Source organism: Gobio gobio (genome assembly GCF_949357685.1).
Source record: "Gobio gobio genome assembly, chromosome: 2".
In the NCBI taxonomy this organism is placed as follows: Eukaryota; Metazoa; Chordata; class Actinopteri; order Cypriniformes; family Gobionidae; genus Gobio; species Gobio gobio.
The window spans coordinates 50,338,724-50,360,719 of record NC_137098.1 but is presented as its reverse complement, the minus strand read 5'-3'; positions in this window follow the sequence as shown (position 1 = coordinate 50,360,719).

Below are 21,996 nucleotides of genomic sequence, written 5' to 3'. Positions count from 1 at the left end.
GAAATAGCACTAGCAATTAAAAAAAAAAACATCTCTCGCACTTTGTGCTTGACAGTTTTGTGTTGTGTCTTAAATTCAAAGAGAATAAAATAATGGCAACATAAGAAAAGAACAAATGTGCATCTTGTCATGGCATAGAGTTTACATACAGTTCTGTTGTGTCTAATATGAATAGACCCAAGCTATTCCCAGATATTACCAGATAATCACTTTACCTCTACCATACTTTTAACAGATTTGGATCGTTTGTGATTCATCCTTTCTTGCATTGTCTTTAGCCTTCACTTTGCCAATTTTATGCTGTATTGTTAGTAGCCTGGATAGCCCACAGTCATTATGCTACATCATATCGCTTTCTACTGGATGTACAATGCTCTGTAGTAGCCTACATTTTGTCATTTTAGAATGTAGCACAACTAATTCTGTGGTTATTTTGGTGAAAGTAACACAAAAGTAATACAGGAGTAATGTTACGCATTACAATTCTGAGACAGTAATATTGTAAGGTAAAGAATTACTTTTAAATAACAGTAACAAGTAATCTATAATGTATTACAGTTTTTAAGTAACTTGCACAACAGTGTTTATAGTTCCCGGCATGCTTTGCATAGGGATAGATAAGGAGAGTAAATGTTGAAATTGAGTGCTGTTGAATGTGTTTTTTAGTGAAAGTTCTTAGGGAAAGACCTGCTAAAGTTCGGTGTTCAGTTATATTTAACATTTAAAAGACTTTATGTCGATTTTTGAGGTTACCCTTGTCGTGAAGTGTAGACCTTGTGGTTAGGCTGTGGGTGGCTATGTGAAATAAGTCTGTTCTCAATGAGCTGTAATTCTGCTAATGCCAGGGGACAAGTGTTTTACTTGATCATTACTTGCATGCTAAAGTTACACTTCACTTAGCATGTGAACAAGTGTTGTGTTGGTTATTAGTTTTTATAGAAATAAATCCAATACATTTAGTTTGATTCAGTTCCTGCTGTCTACATATGGTCATCAGTTCTACCCCTCTCAAACAATCTTGGAACATGTATGTGTGTGTGTGTGTGTACGGCAGCTACTCACAGCCTAAGCACAAGCTATGGCAAAACTTTATATAGTTTGAATGACACAATTTTTTTAGTTGTCTTGACTAAATTAATTTAAGTTCATACAACATGATTACAACAAATCATTTCAAACAAATTATATTTTGTTGGAAAAATGTGATTCAATTTAATGGAAAAGTTTTCCTTTATTTAAAGGGTAACTTCAGTGATTTAGCATTAAGCTTTGTATCAGTAGAAACCCTTCAGTATATTTGAATTATGGTACTTTCCCCCCTCATATCCCCCTGAGACGAGAGAATCTTTATTTCTGGAAAAAATCCTCAGATGATGCAAATATCGTCATTTTGCGTCATCAAAGGATTTTTTGGCCAGAGGCTAAAAACTACAGCCAGTAGAAGGAGCTGTTCCGCATGTTTTCAACCCGCCCACAGGGGAGAGATCTCATGCACAGAATGTAAATGCGCTCGGTAGGGATGGGCGATATGGACTTAAAAATTTATCCCGATATTTTCTAGTATTTATTGCAATAACGATATCAATGACGATAAATGTAGTATCATTCCCCATGTTTTTGGATACAAGTGAGAGCTGCATGCATTCTTGAGAGTCTCAGAAAAACAAACAATGATCTAAAGTAAAACTTACATGTCATCACATAGGCTCCTATAATACATTATTTATATATATATATATATATATATATATATATATATATATATATATATATATATATATATATATATATATATATATATATATATATATATATATATATATATATATATATATATATATATATATATATATATATATATATATATATATATATATATATATATATATATATATATATATATATATATATATATATATATATATATATATATTTTTTTTTTTTTTTTTTTTTTTTTTTTTTTTTTTTTTTTGTGGTAAAATTCCACACCAGCCTTTTCAGAAATGGAAAAGTTGCAGATATAATTGTCTTCTGTAAAAGTGCAGGTAATGTTTAAATAGTGCAACTGTGCTGAAAAACATCACACAATACAAACAATAATAATTCAAATCAATGACAAGTTTTACATGTAAACCGATTCTGTAGTTATTCATACACTCATGGTGCAAACAGTGGTAAAAATAGCAGAAACAGCTAAAGTAATTATCCCAAAAATGTCTTCAGATTACAAAAAAGTTGAAAATAATGATTTAATGATAGAACTTCAGTAATTTGAGTTGATAAGATAATAAAACCACGAATTCTTCAACTAATAAAAATAAACTGCACTAAGGAATAATGAGCTTCTGGGTTCATGAATATTAAAGTAAACCACGATTTCACTATTCTAACTTTAGCTAGCGTGTAATGTTGCTGCTTGAGCATAAACAACATCTGCAAAGTTACAACGTTCAAAGTTTAAAGCAAAGGGAGATATTTGCTTTTAAAGAAATCAGTTTCTAAGAACTACAGCAAACGGCCGGTAGGCGACTACAGACATTCCTCCAGGGTCTGTGACATCACCAGGCTCAATATTTACATAAACCCCTCCTCCGAGAATATTAAATAAGGGGGGGTGAGGCCATTTTGTATCGCGGCGCTGTTGTGGTATAGTTAGGCTGGAGTGTTGTTGCCGCGATGCCAAGGAAACGCTGTTATTTTCATCCGGATTGCAGGTCTGGGGTACTTGCTCTGTTCAGCCTTCCTTGGGACGGGGGTGCGTTGCAGAGCGTTTAACATACAGCATGTTGCACGTGTGTATGAGACAGCGGGGAACAGGCGCGCGCATGGCTCCCTGCAGCACATCTCACGGAGGAAAACATCCACCGTCTTCGCGATTTCAATGCCGGATTTGCACAACGTCAGCTGCGTGAAAAAAACACTGCCGGTGCGTGGATGCACGACGCGCGCGCTGCACATTTCACGGAGGACAACTTCCACAAACTTTGCGAGTTCAATACAGGATATGCACAACGGCTTGTCCTGAAAGCTGGATTTACAAACAGAAGCTGTTTACGGGCCACAACCTGTAAGTCTGATTTATTTTTCATCGATGTGTTTTCCTGTAATAGGTTGTACATTGTAGCAAGGAAGTAAACAGATGACAGCGCTGTTCTGCAAACCAGTCTGTTAAATGCTCATTCATACTTAACGTTATCCGACGAACACCTAACGTTACAAACACTAACGTTAAAATCTCAACAGCGAACTTGGCATTAGTGTAAATTATTCTTTGATTAGAGCTTTTATGTATTGTTTATCTACAGGCATGCTAAACATGGTTCTGTGTGTGATTTGGCTAACTTACTAGTAAAGCCAGTGTTTAGGGTTTTGGGTTAATAGTTCTTGCGACAGATATTTGGCTATAATCGTTCTAAAAATACAAAAGTAACAGTGCCATTCAGTAGCGATCACTATAGATCCGCAGTCTTTACTCTTGAGGACTGAACAGGTTCTGCTCGATCATCTTCACTAAAATGTTCTGGGTCTGATTCGGGCTCATATGGTTTTATTGACGCCGTTGTTTCTAATACTGACCAAAGCACAGCCTCCGGTGTTACAATATATTCGTTCCCTTACGAGAGTACTCTCGTATTGCGTTTTGCTAAAACGCTATGGGGGGAATTCCTTTCCTCGAGATATTGAAGCAAATTTTTATTCAAAAATACCTTTTATACGCAGTGCAGCTGCACAACTCTCAGCAGGAAGCAGCTGCGTGCTGATTGGCTGTGCCGCTGCAACTGCAGCAACCTATAGCGAGACCGTGGGGCGGGACGGACCAATCAGGTCCTTCCAAATTCCCGCCACAAGGGGCAACAGAATTTGCATAGCCTAGGGTATATAAGACCCATTCTCGCAAGGTTAGTCAGATTAATTCTTCTTCAGCGACTTGCAATCGTTGAGCTCCGGATCGAAGCCTGCCGTCGACACGCACCCAGCGGAACACGCAGCCTGAGGACGTCGGATTCTCCGCCTTCAGCCTGCCTTCCAGCTGCGCCATCCGGCACTATATCCTTTCATACCTTACTGTGTTTTTCACATTCAAAAAAGAGCACGAGACGTTGTTGCAAATGTCTCGTTCCTGCGCCTCGTGCAGAGGTTCCATCGCGGACGAGGATCGGCACATCATCTGCGTGTCATGTCTCGGACGAGACCACACGCAGACTGCACTCAACCAGGGCGGCTGCCCTGAGTGCGACGAACTGGCGCTGCAGACCCTTCGGGCTTGGCTCGCCAGCTTCGACTCGGATCCCGTCCCGTGCTCCCAGCCTCTAGAGCCACGGAAGAAGAAACGTCGCGACCAGAGGCCACCGGAGCGCTCTGACGAGCACACGCCGGGCATGTCCCCGCGTGCCTCGCCATCGCCCGTCTTGTTCGTCGACGAGCAGCACAGCTCCCCTCGCATGGCGGCTGCTGCTGTTTTGTTTTAGGAGGAAGAGGATGTCAGCCTTTCCCTTGCTGCATCCGGAAGCGGGTGGTCGGACGCCGCCTCGGAGCACGCCACTTCGACGCGGACGGCTAGCGGCGTCATAACCTCAGTCGACGCTGAGCTTATGCGCTTGCTCACCAAGGCCGTGGATGACCTTGGCATTGACTGGTCTCAGCCCGAGGAGCCCACGAGAAGCCGACTGGATGGGTGGTATTTCGAGAACCGCCGTCAACCGACCGCTCAAAGACCCGCTCCCTTCTTTCCAGAAGTCCACGAGGAGCTAACAAAATCGTGGAAGGCGCCATTTTCTTCTCGCGCCAAATCCTCCTTTTCTCCAGCGCTCTCGGTAGTCGATGGCGCTCAGAAAAAAGGATATCAAGCCCTTCCTCCCCTCGAGGAAGCCGTCGCTGCACACCTTTGCCCGCCCTCCACCAGAGGATGGCAGTCAAAGACTGTGCACCCTTCCAAAGCCTGCCGCACTACGTCCAGCCTCGCCGGTCGAGCATTCGCCTCCGCCGGCCAGGCGGTGTCAGCGCTGCACTCTATGGCGGTGCTTCAAGTCTTCCAGGCCAAACTCCTCCGTTCCCTGGACGAGTCTGTTCCTGACAACGAGGCTCTGAAGGATCTGCGCGGCGCCACTGACTTGGCCCTGCACGCCACCAAGGCCAATGCTCAGGCGATCGGCAGATGCATGGCCAGCCTGACGATGTTGGAGCGCCATTTGTGGCTTAACTTAACCGAGATGAAGGACGCGAACAAGACCGCTTTCCTGGACGCGCCCATTTCGCCTTCAGCATTGTTTGGTTCCGCCGTGGTTGGGTTCACGGAGCGCTTCACTGAGGCACAGAAGGCTTCGCAGGCAATGCAACATTTCCTGCCTAAGCGTTCCAGCTCCTCCGCTAGCCGTCAAGCTAAAGCTGGACCAGCCCAGCCCGCCAAGGCGCCGCCTTCAGCTCGCCAGCCTCACGCGGCTTCCAAGCCCGGTCAGCGTTCCCGCTCTACGAGCCGCAGCAGACCGCCAGAGCGTCGAGGTCCACGACCCAGCAATGTGTCGAAACCTGAGCCTCCGAAGCCGTCCTAGCCAGAGGTATGAAGAGAAGGCGGATAGTGCTCGCTTCGGCCGGTGCACCGCCTCGCTCTCTTCTAAAACGTCCCCCAGCTCCCTTCAAGGCGGCTGGGAACGCCACATTCACAGCCAACGAGCCCGCAAGCAAGCGCGCTCGCCTGTACACAAACGCCATTTTCACGGCGACCCATATGAGTCACAAAAAGAGCTTTTTCTCTGTAGGCAGTGTGCCAGCATTAAAGCATGTACCCCTACACTCAAGCACTCCCCCATGTTCCCCAGCCCCCTGCACTCAGGTGGCTGGAAACATTATTCTCACAGTCAACGAGCCCGCACTCAAGCGTGCTCGCCTGTACACAAGCACCAATACTCTATGTCCCCCGGCCCCCTGCACTCAGGCGGCGGGAAACAATTCCCTCATAAGCGCCAACTTAGCGCAAGGTTATCGGGCCACCGAGTCCCTGTTACTCAGCGACTCGCCCCACAGATTAATTCAGCCCCTGGCTTCGAAGGCCGAGGCCTGGCGGGCCATTCCCGGCATTTCGGAATGGGTGTTGAACATAATAGAACGAGGTTACTCGCTACAGTTTGCTCGCAGACCACCGCGCTTTCGCGCCGTGGAAGAGACAACGGTGAGAAGCGACAAAAGTCACGTGCTTCGAACCGAGATATCAAAACGGCGGTAGAAGCCGTACACCCCTCACAGAGCAAGTCGGGCTTTTACAGCCGTTACTTCCTTGTACCAAAAAAGGACGGTGGTCTAAGACCCATCCTAGACCTCAGACATTTGAACAAAGCCCTTATGAAGCGCCCGTTCAGAATGTTGAGAATGAAACAAATCCTCGCGCACATTCGCCCGGGAGATTGGTTTTTCACTGTGGATCTAGAGGATGCCTATTTCCACATACAAATAGCCCCCCATCACAGGCCATTCTTGAGATTCGCCTTCGAGGGGAAAGCATACCAATACAAGGTGCTACCTTTTGGTCTATCTCTAGCCCCTCGCACGTTTACAAAGTGCATGGAAGCGGCGCTAACCCCGCTGAGGCTTCGGGGAATGAGAATTCTCAACTATCTCGACGACTGGCTCATAATAGCTCAGTCAGAGATACAGTTATTAAACCACAGATCTTGGCTTCTCAACCATTTACAATGCTTGGGACTCAGAATCAATGTGGCAAAGAGTTTATTGTCTCCCACACAGAAAGTTTCGTTTCTGGGAACAGTATTGGACTCACTGCAGATGAGCGCGCGGCTGACGTCACAGCGCGCGCTCTCTGTTCGGAACCGAGCGGTTTCCCTCAGGTCCGGTGCACACATTCCTCTCAAACACTTTCAGAGGATGTTGGGTTTCATGGCCTCGGCGGCGCCAGTTCTCAGACTGTTGCACATGCGCCCCCTACAGCACTGGCTGAATCGCCGCGTTCCAGCTCACGCATGGCTTTTGGGCCGACTGCAAATCAAGGTAGACCACAGCTGTGTGTTGGCTCTGGCTCCTTGTAAAAATCCCGTCTGGTACAAGACGGGCGTGAGTTTGGGCACTGTTACGAAGTGGAAAGTTATCTCGACAGATGCATCCAACCTAGGTTGGGGAGTCCTTCACGAGGGCAGGCCGATCTCCGGTCTCTGGTCAGACTCGGAGAAGAGCCTTCATATAAACTGTCTAGAGATGAAAGCGGTCACGATATCGCTAAGAGCTTTCCTTCCGTACATAAAACACCACCATGTCCTGATCCGAACGGACAGCAGGTCGGTGGTAGCCTATATAAATCGCCAAGGCGGTCTGAGATCTATCAATCTGCACTCAATGGCGGAGAAGCCCTAATATGGGCAGAGCACAATCTGAGCTCGCTGAGAGCGACTCACGTGCCAGGCATTCTGAATTTGGGTCCGGACATACTGTCCAGGGGCAAAGTGTCCCCAGCAGAGTGGTCTCTTCACCCAAATATAATTCAGATAATTTGGGGCAAGTTTGGAGAGGCAAAAGTGGATCTTTTCGCCTCACAAGACAATGCTCAATGCCGAATATATTTCTCCAAGCACGAGGATGCGTTGGCCCACGAATGGCCCAACCTTCCTCTTTATGCGTTTCCTCCAATCTCAATGTTACCTCAGGTCATAGAGAGGATCAGGGAGAGCAAATGCGCTGTGCTTTTAATAGCCCCGCTTTGGAGAAATCAACCTTGGTTCTCACTGCTGAGTCAGATGTCAGATACAGATCCGTGGCCGATCCCACTGAGGAGAGACCTCCTCATGCAGGCGGAACGGCAGATCTGGCATCCCCGTCCCGATCTATGGGCGCTTCATGTTTGGCCCATCAACGGGTACATGAGAACCTTTCTGAAAGCGTAATGAATACTATTACTGAAGCTAGAGCCCCCACAACTAGGCGGCTCTATTCAGGCAAATGGTCAGTCTTTTCAGACTGGTGTAAAGCGCGAAGTCTGACCCCACATGATTGTGCAGTGTCAGAGGTGCTTACATTTTTACAAGAGCTTCTGGACGCGGATCGCTCCCCCTCCACGCTCAAAGTTTATGTGGCTGCTATAGCAGCGTATCACATTCAAGTGAACGGACTGTCACTAGGGAAGAGCGATCTCATTGTTCGCTTCCTTAAAGAGGCTAGAAGGCTTCACCCACCTCGCCCCCCTTCAGTCCCTATATGGGACCTGTCCACGGTCCTGGATGCCACGAAGAGCTCTGCATTTGAGCCTCTGCATTCTGTGAGCTTAAAGCTCCTGTCACTAAAGACCGCTTTTCTGCTAGCGATTGCATCAGTTAAGCGAGTGGGTGATCTGCACGCGCTCTCTGTGAGCGCCTCGTGTCTGGAATTTGGGCCAAACGACTCCAAAGTCGTCCTCAAACCAAGACATGGATATGTACCTAAAGTGCTTTCAACTCCGTTCAGAGCACAGGTCATTTCACTTTCGGCACTTTCATCACAGTCAGATGAAATAGATGCTAATTTGCTCTGTCCTGTCAGAGCGCTGAGAATATACATAGAGCGTTCCGCTGCTTACAGGCAAACTGAACAGCTCTTTGTATGCTTTGGCGGCCGCACCCGAGGGTACGCGGTTACAAAGTAGACCCTGTCACGGTGGATAGTGGATGCTATATCACTGGCTTATGAGTCTAAAGATCTCAGTTGCCCCTTAGCCATTAAAGCCCATTCTACTAGAGGCATGGCCTCTTCGTGGGCTTGGTCTACTGGCATTTCTCTGAATGATATCTGTGCGGCGGCAGGCTGGGCCTCCCCGTCCACTTTTATCAGATTCTATAATTTAGATGTTCCGGCTTTACAAGCTGGGCTTCTTGCTGTATGAACAGATTTAACCCCTTAAGGCTCGATAAGTCCGGCCTGGGTTGAATATTGTTTAAGTCATAAGCATATTCCTTATACGGCCCAAAGTATCTGGCCACTCATTATTCCTGACCCGATTATGTCTGGTCTATACTTATTATTGCACGTATATCGTGTTCATTCTCATTAGGGCCCGACTCAGGTCTGGCTCATTTTGAATTATTGATATCATACTACGGGCCCACCTAGGTTGGCCTGGGTTTGGTGTCGTCGGCTTTAGAGCCGTTAAGCAAGCACAGCGTTTTGCATTGGTCCCCCATAGCGTTTTAGCAAAACGCAATACGAGAGTACTCTCGTAAGGGAACGTTTCGGTTACTAACGTAACCTCGGTTCCCTAAGATGAGGGAAACGAGTATTGCGTTTTGCTTGCCGTGCTTGCTCACTTGCTCAGGAGTCGCTTCAGTCGATTAACCTGACTAACCTTGCGAGAGTGGGTCTTATATACCCTAGGCTATGCAAATTCTGTTGCCCCTTGTGGCGGGAATTTGGAAGGACCTGATTGGTCCGTCCTGCCCCACGGTCTCGCTATAGGTTGCTGCAGTTGCAGCGGCACAGCCAATCAGCACGCAGCTGCTTCCTGCTGAGAGTTGTGCAGCTGCACTGCATATAAAAGGTATTTTTGGATAAAAATTTGCTTCAATATCTCGAGGAAAGGAATTCCCCCCATAGCGTTTTAGCAAAACGCAATACTCGTTCCCTCATCTTAGGGAACCGAGGTTACGTTAGTAACCGAAACGGTTCCTGAAATATTTGGTTCCAGTGGGTGGTGTTTTCATGAATATTCATAAGTTTCCCGTGCTATGGGCGTGTCCTTGAGACTACGCGCAAATCAATGGAACAGAAAATATTAGCACACACTCCGATTAATTATTATTTCAAAATAGTAAAAAAGTTTAATAAAAAGTGTTTAATAATAAACAACAACTGTGCAACAGTTTCAAAACAACTCATAGTTTGATAAATCGTCAGAGCTGTTTTGCCTGATTGATTGCAGACATTCAGATAATGCCGAGCAAATATGAGCGAATAACTGGTGAGTCTAGCTTCTTTTAACTCTTTGATATGTTTGGCCTTTTTTTTTTTTTTTTTTAAACGTGTGAGGATTTAAAATTCATTTGAATAGTTTCCTTGTGCTATAGTTGTCATTCAGTGATACACGACTGAAATTAATCTCCTGTGGCCTAATAATATGAATTTAAACTGTTTTGATTATTCTGTGTCATCCTTAATTTCTTGTTCATTTTGTAGAAAACCCCATCAGTAAGGCTCAAGTGCCCCTTATCAACACCAAACTACAAATGTTTTCCTTTTTGTCTCACATTATACTGCATACATTTTTATCATTAAAGTCACAATAATAAATGCACAATTAACCACATAAGCTACATACCAAAAATATTGTTATTCTTTGTAGTCATTATAATAAACATTGCAGTATTAAAAAATACACATGTATAAACTTTTGAATTATTTGTTCTGATGATGACATATTCTTCTTGGACAAAGGTAAGCAGCAACTTCAATATTTTTTGGAAAGATGAGGAAATATGTCCTCACCAATGTATCTTCTATGTTTTCATTGTCATGCAAAGTCAGATTGTCTGTTTCGGATTGGATGTGAGAGCTGCAGACCCTGGTTCTGAATGTGTGTGATATGGACACACATGGAGGATGTTCTCATTTGCCAAAGAGTGACCAAGCTCTGTTTTAATAAACAGTTATCTCAGAAATGCATTATTCTTGCATTCCTTCTTTCCACACATTGTTTTGAAATGTTCCTTGTCTTTTCAATGTGAGTTACATTCATGGAGCAACTGCCTCATTACTTAATTGTTATATAACAATAGTAAAAATAGCAAACATGCAAATGTTTTGTTAAATTGAAATATTAACTTAAAATATCAGGAGACTTAAAGTAAATATTTTGGGTCAACTGAGTTTGGCTGGCAAAATAGTTTGGCAATCCCTGCCCTACAAGATTATGGTTTACCTTTGTTTATCATTGTATGGTGTATAGAAAAACACCTCTGATAGATTAGAGAATGTTACACAATTAAACACACCTCTATGGATCATATGGATCATTTTGGATGCTTCCACACATCATTATATTAACATGACATTAAGGTTGTTTCAAAATAATTTTCACCACAGTGCAACAAATTGTCAAAGAACAGACAACATGTTAGTCTATGTTTTTGTGGACCCATTTTAAAGGGATTGTCACCTACATTAAAATGGTCACCTTCATTGTATTTCAAACCTGTATGACTTTTTCTTCTGTGGAACATATAAGAATATATTTTGAAATTATATGTGAGAAAAGTGTTGTTGTTTTTTTCCCCATTAGGAATATATTTTGTGCTCCACATAAGAAGTCATACAGGTTTAGATAGGCTACAGTATAGACAAATATTTTGATGTTGCTTTTTTTTTAAAGCTTTCTGACTTTAATGCTACACAATAACCAGTATAATATGGGAAAATAAACATTTGTAGTTGTTGAAAAGAGGTACTTGAGTCTTATCGATGGGTCTGTGGAGGTTGGGAAGCACTGGCTATCTAAAAAATAAGCAAGAAATTAAGGATGACATGAATAATCACACCAGGGTAGCACATGCATTTATTTTATACATTTGTGGAGTTTTATCTCAGTTATTGTTGTCGACACAAACTATTCCAATTAAAGTATCAATCAAGCCCAAACACATCAAAGTCAAAATAAATTGTATTTATTATGCTTTGTATTTGAATGCATCTAATAAATCAATCAGCACAACAGCTCAGTCAGTATCATAACACACAAACTGTTTTGAAAATGTGAAGAGTTGCGTTGAGTTGTAATCCATTAAACATGTTGCGATTTGAAGAGCGTGCACCAATATTTTCTGTTCCATTCGTTTGCGCGTAGTCTCAAGGACACGCCCACAGCACGATAAACTAATCAATATTCATGATTGCACCACCCACTGGAACCAAATATTTCAGGAACCGAATATATTGTAACAACGGTAAAGGTAAGGGGCGTGACGTTTCCGACAAACGTGCACTGCGGTTAGCGAATCACAACACACTGGGCCAGCTAACCAATCTGAGCCCTTCGCGTATTTTTGAGGGACTGGCTTCATACAACCCGGAAAGCATCAGACCGTTTTACAAGGAGGGACAGAGCAGTGTAGAATAAAGGTCAAATATATGAAAAATAAGGCAATTTTTTTTAAAACGAAGCATGAACACATGTTACAGTGCACCCCACAAACACAGTCAAGCCTTCAAAAGAATGTGTTTTACCATCCCTTTAATCACGTTTTCAGCGCTCATTCAAACTGATTTACTGAAATCAAAACAGGCACAGTAATAGGTGCACGCCAAACAATGAGATTCCTGTTTGTGCATTCGTTTCTTCCTGTTCATGAAAGGCTGAATAATTCCAAATAAACGCCATTATTTTGCAGGAAAATACAACAAAGGATATTGTTTACATGTAGCACGTAAATTCTGTGTGGTATAAGACTCTCTCGCTCTCTCTTTGAGTGTGTGTGAAACACTGAGCGCTCTCAGTCGCGCGCCTCACACTAGTGTTTAATGTGCATCAAATACACTGCGCATTCATTGAGTTGAACAGAAATAGTGTGCTTTACCGATCGATTGAGACAGAGCGACTCTCTTAAGCGCTCAGTCCAAGTGCTCAGCGAGTGAAAATACATCTGTATGTACAGGTTCAGATTGCCCTCAGGTAGCCCCTCGTTTAGCTATGAGCTCTTCCGCAGCTTCCGCCATAGTTATTTTCGCTCTGCACGTGAGATGCGGATTCAGTTGCGCAGCGCTTAGGGCACCGAGTGCTGCGGGGGCACCACAAGAAAATTCTCTCTCCAACCCCCGTTCAGCTATACAAATTGACGAACGCAGCCACCGCTGCCATCATAAAGTAATAACGCTTAGGGAATCAACACGGCCAGCGGCGGCACTGTGCGGATGGGTCGCGCCATCAACTAGGCTTTATCGTTATTATCGCGGGAAGACAAATTCTTATCGTGGGGAGAATTTTTACCGGTATATCGCAAACGATAAGATATCGCCCATCCCTAGCGCTCGGCTCGGCCTCAGACATTCATAACGGAGCGATGCAGAGCAAAGTGAGTGTTTCAACTTTTCAATGAATTCCTATGAAAGTTTAGCTTCCATATACGATCAGAAAACGTGCCAGACTGGACACGTGCTGAGAATGACAGCCGCGCTTACCTCAGCTCTGCTCAGCTCTTACTTCCCTCTCGTGATGAATAAAATCTGACTCCTGCAGCTGCGTTTGTCCTGTGACTTTCTTTCGGCTCACTCACACTTTATTGAAAAGACACGTTCAGTTTTTAATTGTAGTGTTTATTCTCTAACTGAACGAAATTATAGTATTATTATGTAAAATCAAAACAACGCTGGGGCGATGTAGGGAGTGGCCTCGTAGGTCAGCGAGTGCATTCTGGGAGTTGTTGTCTTTCATCCACATGAGACAAAAATTCATTTTCTGTCTTTTCTCAGTCTAGAAGGCACCAAATTAAAAAATAATTTCACATTTTTACTACATAAATGACAGTTTAAAAACACATTCATCTTCCCAGCGCTGAAGTGCCCCTTTAAGTTCAACAGGTTTCAACAGGTCATCTACAATAGATTTCAGGAGGTTAATTAATGTTGCTGAAATCCCACATGAACCAAGTGTAAAAAACAGTGCTTTCTTACCCTGCTGAAAAAATTAGAGCTGGTAGTGCTTGTCTTGCTGGGGACCAGCAAACCAGAAACTAGCATCCCATGCTAGTCCAAGCATGCAAAACATACCATATGCTGGTGACCAGCAATGCTGGATTTTCCAGCAGGTTAGTGCAGTGGTTCTCAACTTTTTTGACTCAATAACTTGTACTAGAAGGTAAATACAATATTTCTGTTTTCTGAGTAGCCTATAGCCCTATTCAGATGGGACGCAGTTCTTATCACCCGGTGTCTGTGGTTTGATTTCATGTACCGATTCGGACGGGACTAACATCTCCATGTTAAAAACAGAGGTGGGAGTGTGTGTTTTGGCCGTTACAGAAGGTCATCTGCTGTGCTCACGTGCATCACATATGAAGTATATGTTTTTAAAATGAATTACCTATTGATATAACTTCTATTTATTATTAAAAACCCTGTTTAAATAAACTTCATATATTTTTATAGAAGTGACCGTTTATAATAAACCCACATAAGTGAGTAGAGTCATCTAGACAAGTTGGCCTATCTTAATTGACACTGATATTTAAATGGACAGTCTTTGCAGTTTTCACGATTCATTTAATCATTTGATTTTTTCGTCTAATACCATCCATGTTGAAGTGAAAGCATGCGGAAGATTGGTGTGCAAACGGTAGCTCAGATAGGTAATAAAAAACACATGAGGAGAAGTGTTAGTATATTACGGACGGGATTCGATTTCTAAGAGGAATGTTGAGTTTGCCGAAAAACAGTAGGTAATTTGCCCTGGAATTTTTACTGAGGTTGAGTGAGAAAAATTCAGGATTAAAATCTCAAAGTATGTCCCCCTAGAAAACTAGTCCGAATAGGGCTTAATTCTGCGTTCACGGATATCCGATATAAATGTCATAACCTCTTAAATAAGTCCTGCACTTACACAAATTTGCACTCCTTTAATTTATTGCATATTCAGAATACAGTTTTGATTGTTGCTTATTCTTATTGCTCGCTCTCTCTCTCTCTCGCTCTCTCTTTCCAGGCAATCATGGCAGAGTAACACATGCAACGATGCCATCACAATCATTAAATAACCACAAATCAGACTCAGAGGTTGAGACACAAATATTGGTAATGATGAAAGACCTGCCAAACTCAGGATCCTTCCATCCTCTCTTTCACAAAATGCAGGAATTCAGTGCGGCGGAGGGCCGTGTATTAGGACGCATACTGCACTAATTACTGATTAGTGTGTTGGCATAAAACAGGCAGTCTTTCAGATGGCTTCTTTAATTTCTCCCGTGTTTAATAAGCGTTGCTCAATCCTGTCCGTACAAATCATCCCTTATACTAGTCTAAATTAATCTGCACAGTTAGCCTGCCCCGTTAGCAATGCGATCGAAGGAACGTGCCTGCTTGAAAGCGGGGTAGAAAAGAGAAGAGAAAGCGAGAGACGATGCCTGCACTCAAAGTGCTTTTAACTGAACCGCTTTGAACACATCACTTAAATGTAATTTGGTGGTTTCTATGAGATTTATTCAGAATTAAGCATAATGAACAAAGCTCGCTCTCCCTATGCATTCCTATAAGCCGAGCGTGTGTCAGATTGCTTCTTTGACAGCCCTGACTTCAAAAGCTCAACGTTGTCAACAAATAATGAAATAAATAAGAGGAAAGCATGATTATCCAAGTACTTGGTTTATCTCTCTCTTTTTTTACACGTTGCATCCGATTGGCTAATTAACTCCTTCTCTACTGCACAACAAAGTGGCGTCTCCTCACTAAGCCATTCTGACATGCTGCGTTGACACAAATGTGCTATGAGCATTTATAATGTAATTGAATTTGAAGGTGTGATGCATTTTGTTAATAGGACCCATTTAGAGAGAGCGTGCCAGGGTATTTTACCTTTTAATACGGAGATAGAGGTAATAGTGAGGGCTTTGGAGAAGGTGGCATATTAGCATGTCATCATTTACATATGGTGTGTGGTAGCATGAGGTTGGTAATGTGAGCGGTTCAGTGGTAACCAAACAGAATAAGGGGAGAATCTTGCAGTACTTAAACAGATCTGAGATGTTTTCCAAGGACTCGTACTGAAGGCTCTTGGTTTGATCTGACTTTAGCCTCTCTTCTATACAGACGTCAAAGGTGTGCATGTATCCGTTTACTTCCATGACCACTCGCTGACTCTGGGTAATAAGTCACCTCTGCATCACAAGAGGGTACTGCAGTTAATAAGAACACACATGCAGAAACACACACACCCACACTCGCTCACGCACTGGTGGGAATCGTTTTGCTTTGTCTTCAGGCTCCAATCCAGGCTGAGCCAGCAGCAGGTAAAGCTTTCTGTAAATTGTAGCCCAAGGGCAGGTCTTCTTTACTCAGTGCTCAGTGCTGTTTGAAGCTTTCTGAATGCATGAGCCCTCAATATATTGAAAATTGGGTTTGTTTTCACCATTAACCCATTGATGCCCCCGTTTTCCAATGCAATTTGCATGAAACATTGATTACATATGACACCCTCTGTAAGCCTGAACTTTTACCAGATACTTTATTTTCTTATGCTTTGCAGGCTGCATTCTATTTTTTTATTTTATTTACATAAATGTTTTAATAGTGCTGTCAGTCTAATTAATTGCATATCAATGTAATATTTTTATATTATAATAATTTCACATTGAATCTCCAAATAATGTACAAAAAAAAATTATTGCACAAATATATTACTATGCATATATATTTAATGTTTTTTTTTTCCCCCTGATATACATGGCTTTACAGTTCATTTTGGTGACACTTAATACATTTCATTAAGAATAACAGTAATTTTACTATATATAATGCGTAGCACAGTTAATTTAGTTAGAAATAATTTATATTTTCATATACATAAGTTACTGATCTGGCATTATTCAGTGTTTTATGAATAACTTATTCATGAAAGTCATTAAAAGTGTTACTGTGGATTTTGTTTATCTTTCTCTTATGAAATTCATAAGCTGTTTTAGTATTAACCAGTGAATGCACAGTGCTGGCAAAGGATTTATTTGTCCACGTGTCAGTGCTAAATTATTTTGTCATGTTTATATTTTTGGTTGTTCATAGTTTTTGAGCACTTCAAGCTGGTATTTGTTTTTTGTAATTTTTTTCCGTATTTTCTTTATACGAAATAAGATTTATAATTCATATATTTGGCCTAGATTTTTTTCCCCAAGCCCTTGACAATTGATGATTGGTGGATGCACTTAAGTAGTGTGTTTGTCAGTATCTTTACAACTGTGAGGGAGGTTTTTTTTTAGCCATTCTTTTTTTTTCTCTTTTATAGTGATGCCATTTACTTTGCACAAGTAATTTTGTATGTAATTTATGTATGTACTATGTATACAGTGTATATCCACAGTATAAATATTTAGTTTCTATGCACACATTAAATAATGCTTTGATTACTGCTATGATAAATAAAAGGGGTTAGCATAGTGTAAAAACATCTGTTACAATAAAACATCATCATGAATCTATGTGCTTGTGTAATAAGCTAAAATTGACCATCTTGGGTGTGTGTATGTGCGTGTTAGTCTTGTGGGGGTCTTAGCTCAGGACCCAGGTTTGATTTGACTCTGTGAGCGTGTTTTCTGCTGTTTGACATTCTCTGCGTCTCTCTGCTCTCTCTCTCTCTCTCCTATAGACTCTGCTGTCTATAGCTTGTGGCGCTCCCAGTGGAGCAGGCTCTTTCCACTAACAAAATGCAAAATACAAAATTAATAAAAACACCCTTTGAAACTGACAAATATGCCTCAGGCAAAATATCGGCCCGTCGGCTGCTTAAAATTTAATCAGTATTTCTTATTTATTTATTTATTTTCCACGGCCATGCTCATATTTTTAATAACACGTTGCTCGGGCTGTCTATGTACAAAGTTTTCCTCCATCAAGAATTACATGTTTAATAGGTCCTGACAGTCCATGGACTCTCCAGGTCCCTTGGGGGATCCAGGCTAATAAAATAAGCAGATTTTCTTTATCTCTTAACCTTAGTCCTTGCCCCTCTCTCATACATAGATTTGATCTTTCTGAGACTCAAGATGAATATAGGCCTACGTTATTCTGTGTTTATTTTTGGAAGAAATGTGTTTCAGATTATGTTTCTTATGTTCAAGTGTCATTTTTTTGCATATTCATTTTCAAAATATTTATATATGAACCATTACAATTGTTGAAATTGCTGGCCTAAATGCCAAATATTGCAAACATTTTTACAAACACTATGAACATTTAGGATAGCCTACACTGTAGTCTCAACTTAAAGTCCTATAAATAAAAACATGGTCAAAAATGTAAATGGTCATTACATATCCTTATTTCCGTAATTAATATTATTAGTTGTTAGATTTACATTTTGTGCAGCATTATCGTGTTGGCAAAATGATATTCATGCTTATTCGTTTTTTTAAGTTATGTTTTTTGGGCCTTTTTGACATTTATTTTTTATTTATAGGACCGTGCAAGACAGACAGGAACCAATGGAAGAGAGACGGGAGCAGGATAAGAAAAGGACCTGGAGTCAGGACTCGATCTGGGATCGCTACTGTGCAATACAGTATGTCAGAGCACTGCTCACAAGGCCAATATTTATTTCAAGTGATGCGCTAAAATGTTTTATTCTAAAATGTAGGTCTAACAGAAACTTGAGAGATTTAAGGGAAAAGATTGGAGAAGCTTTCACCTCACTTTTTTTTTTTTTACTTTCTTATTAATTGAGACCAAAGCTTTCAGTGAAAGTGTAGGCTAAAACAAGCAATACTTAAGGTTCCTGTTCATCAATATTAACAGCCCAATATATTATGCATATTATTCTTTAAATACCACATAAAATGTGTTTTTTTGTGACTTACTCTTAATTTTGCATATGCTCTTAAGTAAAATACATTAAATAGTAATTGCCATTAAATTGATGGCGGGGGCAGCATTGGTTTTGTCACTCAAGTTGCTGCAAACTGTCTTTGACAAGTCTTTCTCCCATTACCTAGTACTGCACAGCCATCTTTGTTCACCCAATGTCAGAATACTTGCAAATTCAGCACTTTTATAGTAGGAAGAGTGGGTGTAGTCAGGACAGGGAAAAAGCAGAGATTCAGCAGAGAACATTCAGAGAGCTACTACAGCGCCTATAGATAATTTACTTCCTTGGTGACATTAAATCTGTACACCGTAAAAACAGTTAGGTTTGCATGGCTTATTCATTCAGTTTCATTCACCTCAAAGTATTTATTTTACGCAAATCTCTTGACTGAACTTCTGCTAGACGAGTTGTATGCACTCAAAAAGAGTTTTGCCTTTAGTTTACATTGTTACATTGATTTCATTTGCTTGATATTATGGCATATTCCCTGTGCTAAATTTACATATCAAGCACAAACTGTATCATGTGCTTGTTGTCGTGAACTACTGACAACATCACATGAATATTCATCATATAAACATTCATGAGACTAAACACTTGGTACATGAAAGATGACAAGGGTAACAATAAAATGACTGATCATTCTGAAGTAGAAGAATAAATGCATCCTGACATAAGAAGGCAATCCGTTATTAAACATGACAACAAATTCACCAACCGTGTAAATAGAATCAGCAAACAGTTAAACAATGCAACCATATTAATTATTCATGCCCTAGTGCATGCTGGAAAGACAATTGTGCATGTGTTTGTATGACTATTGGAGCAAAAAAAAAAAAAAGCATTAATCCAGCTCACCTTCTGTGCTTCTTTTGTACGTAACAGAAAAGCTTCATTGAGATGCATGACTTGAGTTCCTAGAAGTTGTAAGTAAGCCAGAAACGACATTAATATTTTTTTTACTGAATTATATCATTTTTACAGTGACATTGGAATTCGTGTCTGAGACACATTGAGAAAGGGAGACAGAATGTTTACTGTTGGAAAGCCTGTATTGATTAGTGTCAGGAGTCTGATTGTGAGACTTACTCAATGTCGACGTGTGCTTAATTTAACAGTGTTCTGCTCCTGAAACCTCGTGGGGAAAGAACAATGCTGAACACACTCTAGCACATATTGACTTCTGTGTGTTTATAATCTAACTGTGTTAAAATGAGCCGTCGCCCACAAGGAAGACAGGAAGCTTGTTGACAGGCAGGGAGAATAATGTTATTCTAGGCAGAAGTGCCAGAGAGAATGTGTGTGTGTGTGTGTGTGTGTGTGTGTGTGTTCAGCCTGCTTTGCTCTAAGCACTCATAATAGCGTGCTAATCAAGGCTAGCATCTTTTAGTAGGAGAGGAGCAAGGCATCTTTCCATGATCCTCAGATACGGGTGTCTATTAGGGGCGGGCATCTTTGATGTGAGTAATTTAGTTGCCTAATTATACAAATGGGGTAATAACAATGGAAATAACAAAGCTGCGTGCGGTACGAACCATGTGTGTGTGTGTGTGTGTGTGTGTGTGTGTTTGCGATTGTGTACAGCCTGCTTCTGTTTACTTGCATGGTCATGGCCTAAAGCAACACGCACTCTTTCTCTCTCATATACACACACACACACACACACACAGTGAACAGCTCAACTCTCTGATGGCTCAGTGAGGGATTTCCTGCTGTAAATCAGAACAACAAACAACAACAATAAAGAAAAGAAAATTCTCCATGCATGGTTATTAACACACGCCTCAAAGTTTCTCAAAGCAGAAACAGTGACTTTTCTCTTTGAAGTAGTTGATTACAGTTGATCTTGCATTGCCTTCGCCCCAGGACCGCATCCTCACTCCGGCGAAAACTCAGCACTGATCTTACAATACATTTCTATGACAACTTTCTTTCTCATGTCATTATGCTCTGCTCTCAAAAGGATACGCATTTAGAAAGTTGCTCTATTAAAAAAGCAGAAATAACAAGCTCCATTTTCTATTGCCGTAGTTGAAACGTCTTGTTCAGTTAAAGAATACAAAACCAACAGATCGAAATCTGACGAGTGGGGACAAGCGCTTTAAATTTTTGATTGAAGACAAAGCTCTCTGTTCTCTCTACAACTGAGGAAGAATAGCGAGGATCATGCTTTCATGGTAGGTTTCCGGCTCTTAAGAGCGTGGTTTCACCCTGTGCATTAGCACCACATTAATTTTGGAATGAGAATCCTCGTTGAGTTCATATAATGAGCAGTTAATTATTGACAGCCATTGATGAATATTTAACAAAGGCATCGGTCTTCACTTGGTTGGACGCATGTGGAGGAGGATTAAGGGAGACGTGCCTGGCCCACGACCCAGAATAGCTCTTCCTTTTCAGAGCAAATCTTCCTAATTCATTGCTGCATGTGAGAAAAAAGGTGAATCTCACCAGGTCTTCTTTATAGGGTCTTTTCAAAAGGCCCTTGATTTTTTTTATTTATTTATTATTATTTTTTTATAAGAGTTCGCAAAAAGTATTTTTCGGGGGTTTAAAAATGCACAGAGGCCCCCCAACGGGATGCACTCAAAAAAAAAAAAAAAACAGACTCTCATTTATAATTTCTCATGTGAATGGATAAAATAATGCCACATGTAGTTTTAAATAATTGGATGTGATTTACAGTAGCATGAGAGACAGATCTTAGATGTTCTAGCCCTTGTGGCGTGGCAGAGATGCTCACACAGTGCTGTCTTACCTGATCAACTAAGACAAGTTCTTGTCAGGCCCTGTGGAGGCTTTTTTAATATTTGTCCCATGAACCTTGGGACTGCTGTAGGCTTGAGGGTTGTGACAGGGCTGTTTTGCTGCACATGAAGGCCAGTTTGTTCCAGAGCCTTATAGAGACTATTACTGTTGGCCCACTGTCGCTTGGTATGCCCACCCTCCTCTTCCTGAGCCCCCAAAGAAGCCCCTTAAGTGCCCTTCAAAATCTCATCTGTTGTGAGATGCAAAAAGGCTTTCAAATAACAGGATGACAGACAGTGAGAAAAGCATTTCTTTATCCTTTTGTGGCCCGTTGGTATTTTGCTTTGCAATATAAACGCCTTGGATGAGGACTTTTTGTCTGATATTTTGAAAGTGGAGTAGGTGTAAGCAATAATGCAGGTTTTGAGCAACTTAAAACTTGGGCAGAGTATTGCATTTTTCCGTGTCGATTACGTAATAGGTAGGTGTGTGCTGAGGCTCCGCCTTCTTTCATGTGGAACTCTTCTCTCTGGTTAATTTCTTCTGTTAAGTCAGATGGCTAAAAACACCAACACACTGGAGAATTCGCTTTATAGTAGATAATGTAGTTGTACTTCTGATGAAGCGAGACACTGTTTCCTCATTTTTGTTGTGTGTTTTTGTTATTGAGAGAGGAAAACATGCAGCACATATTTACATATTCATCTAACCGTTGCTCTCAGCAGTGT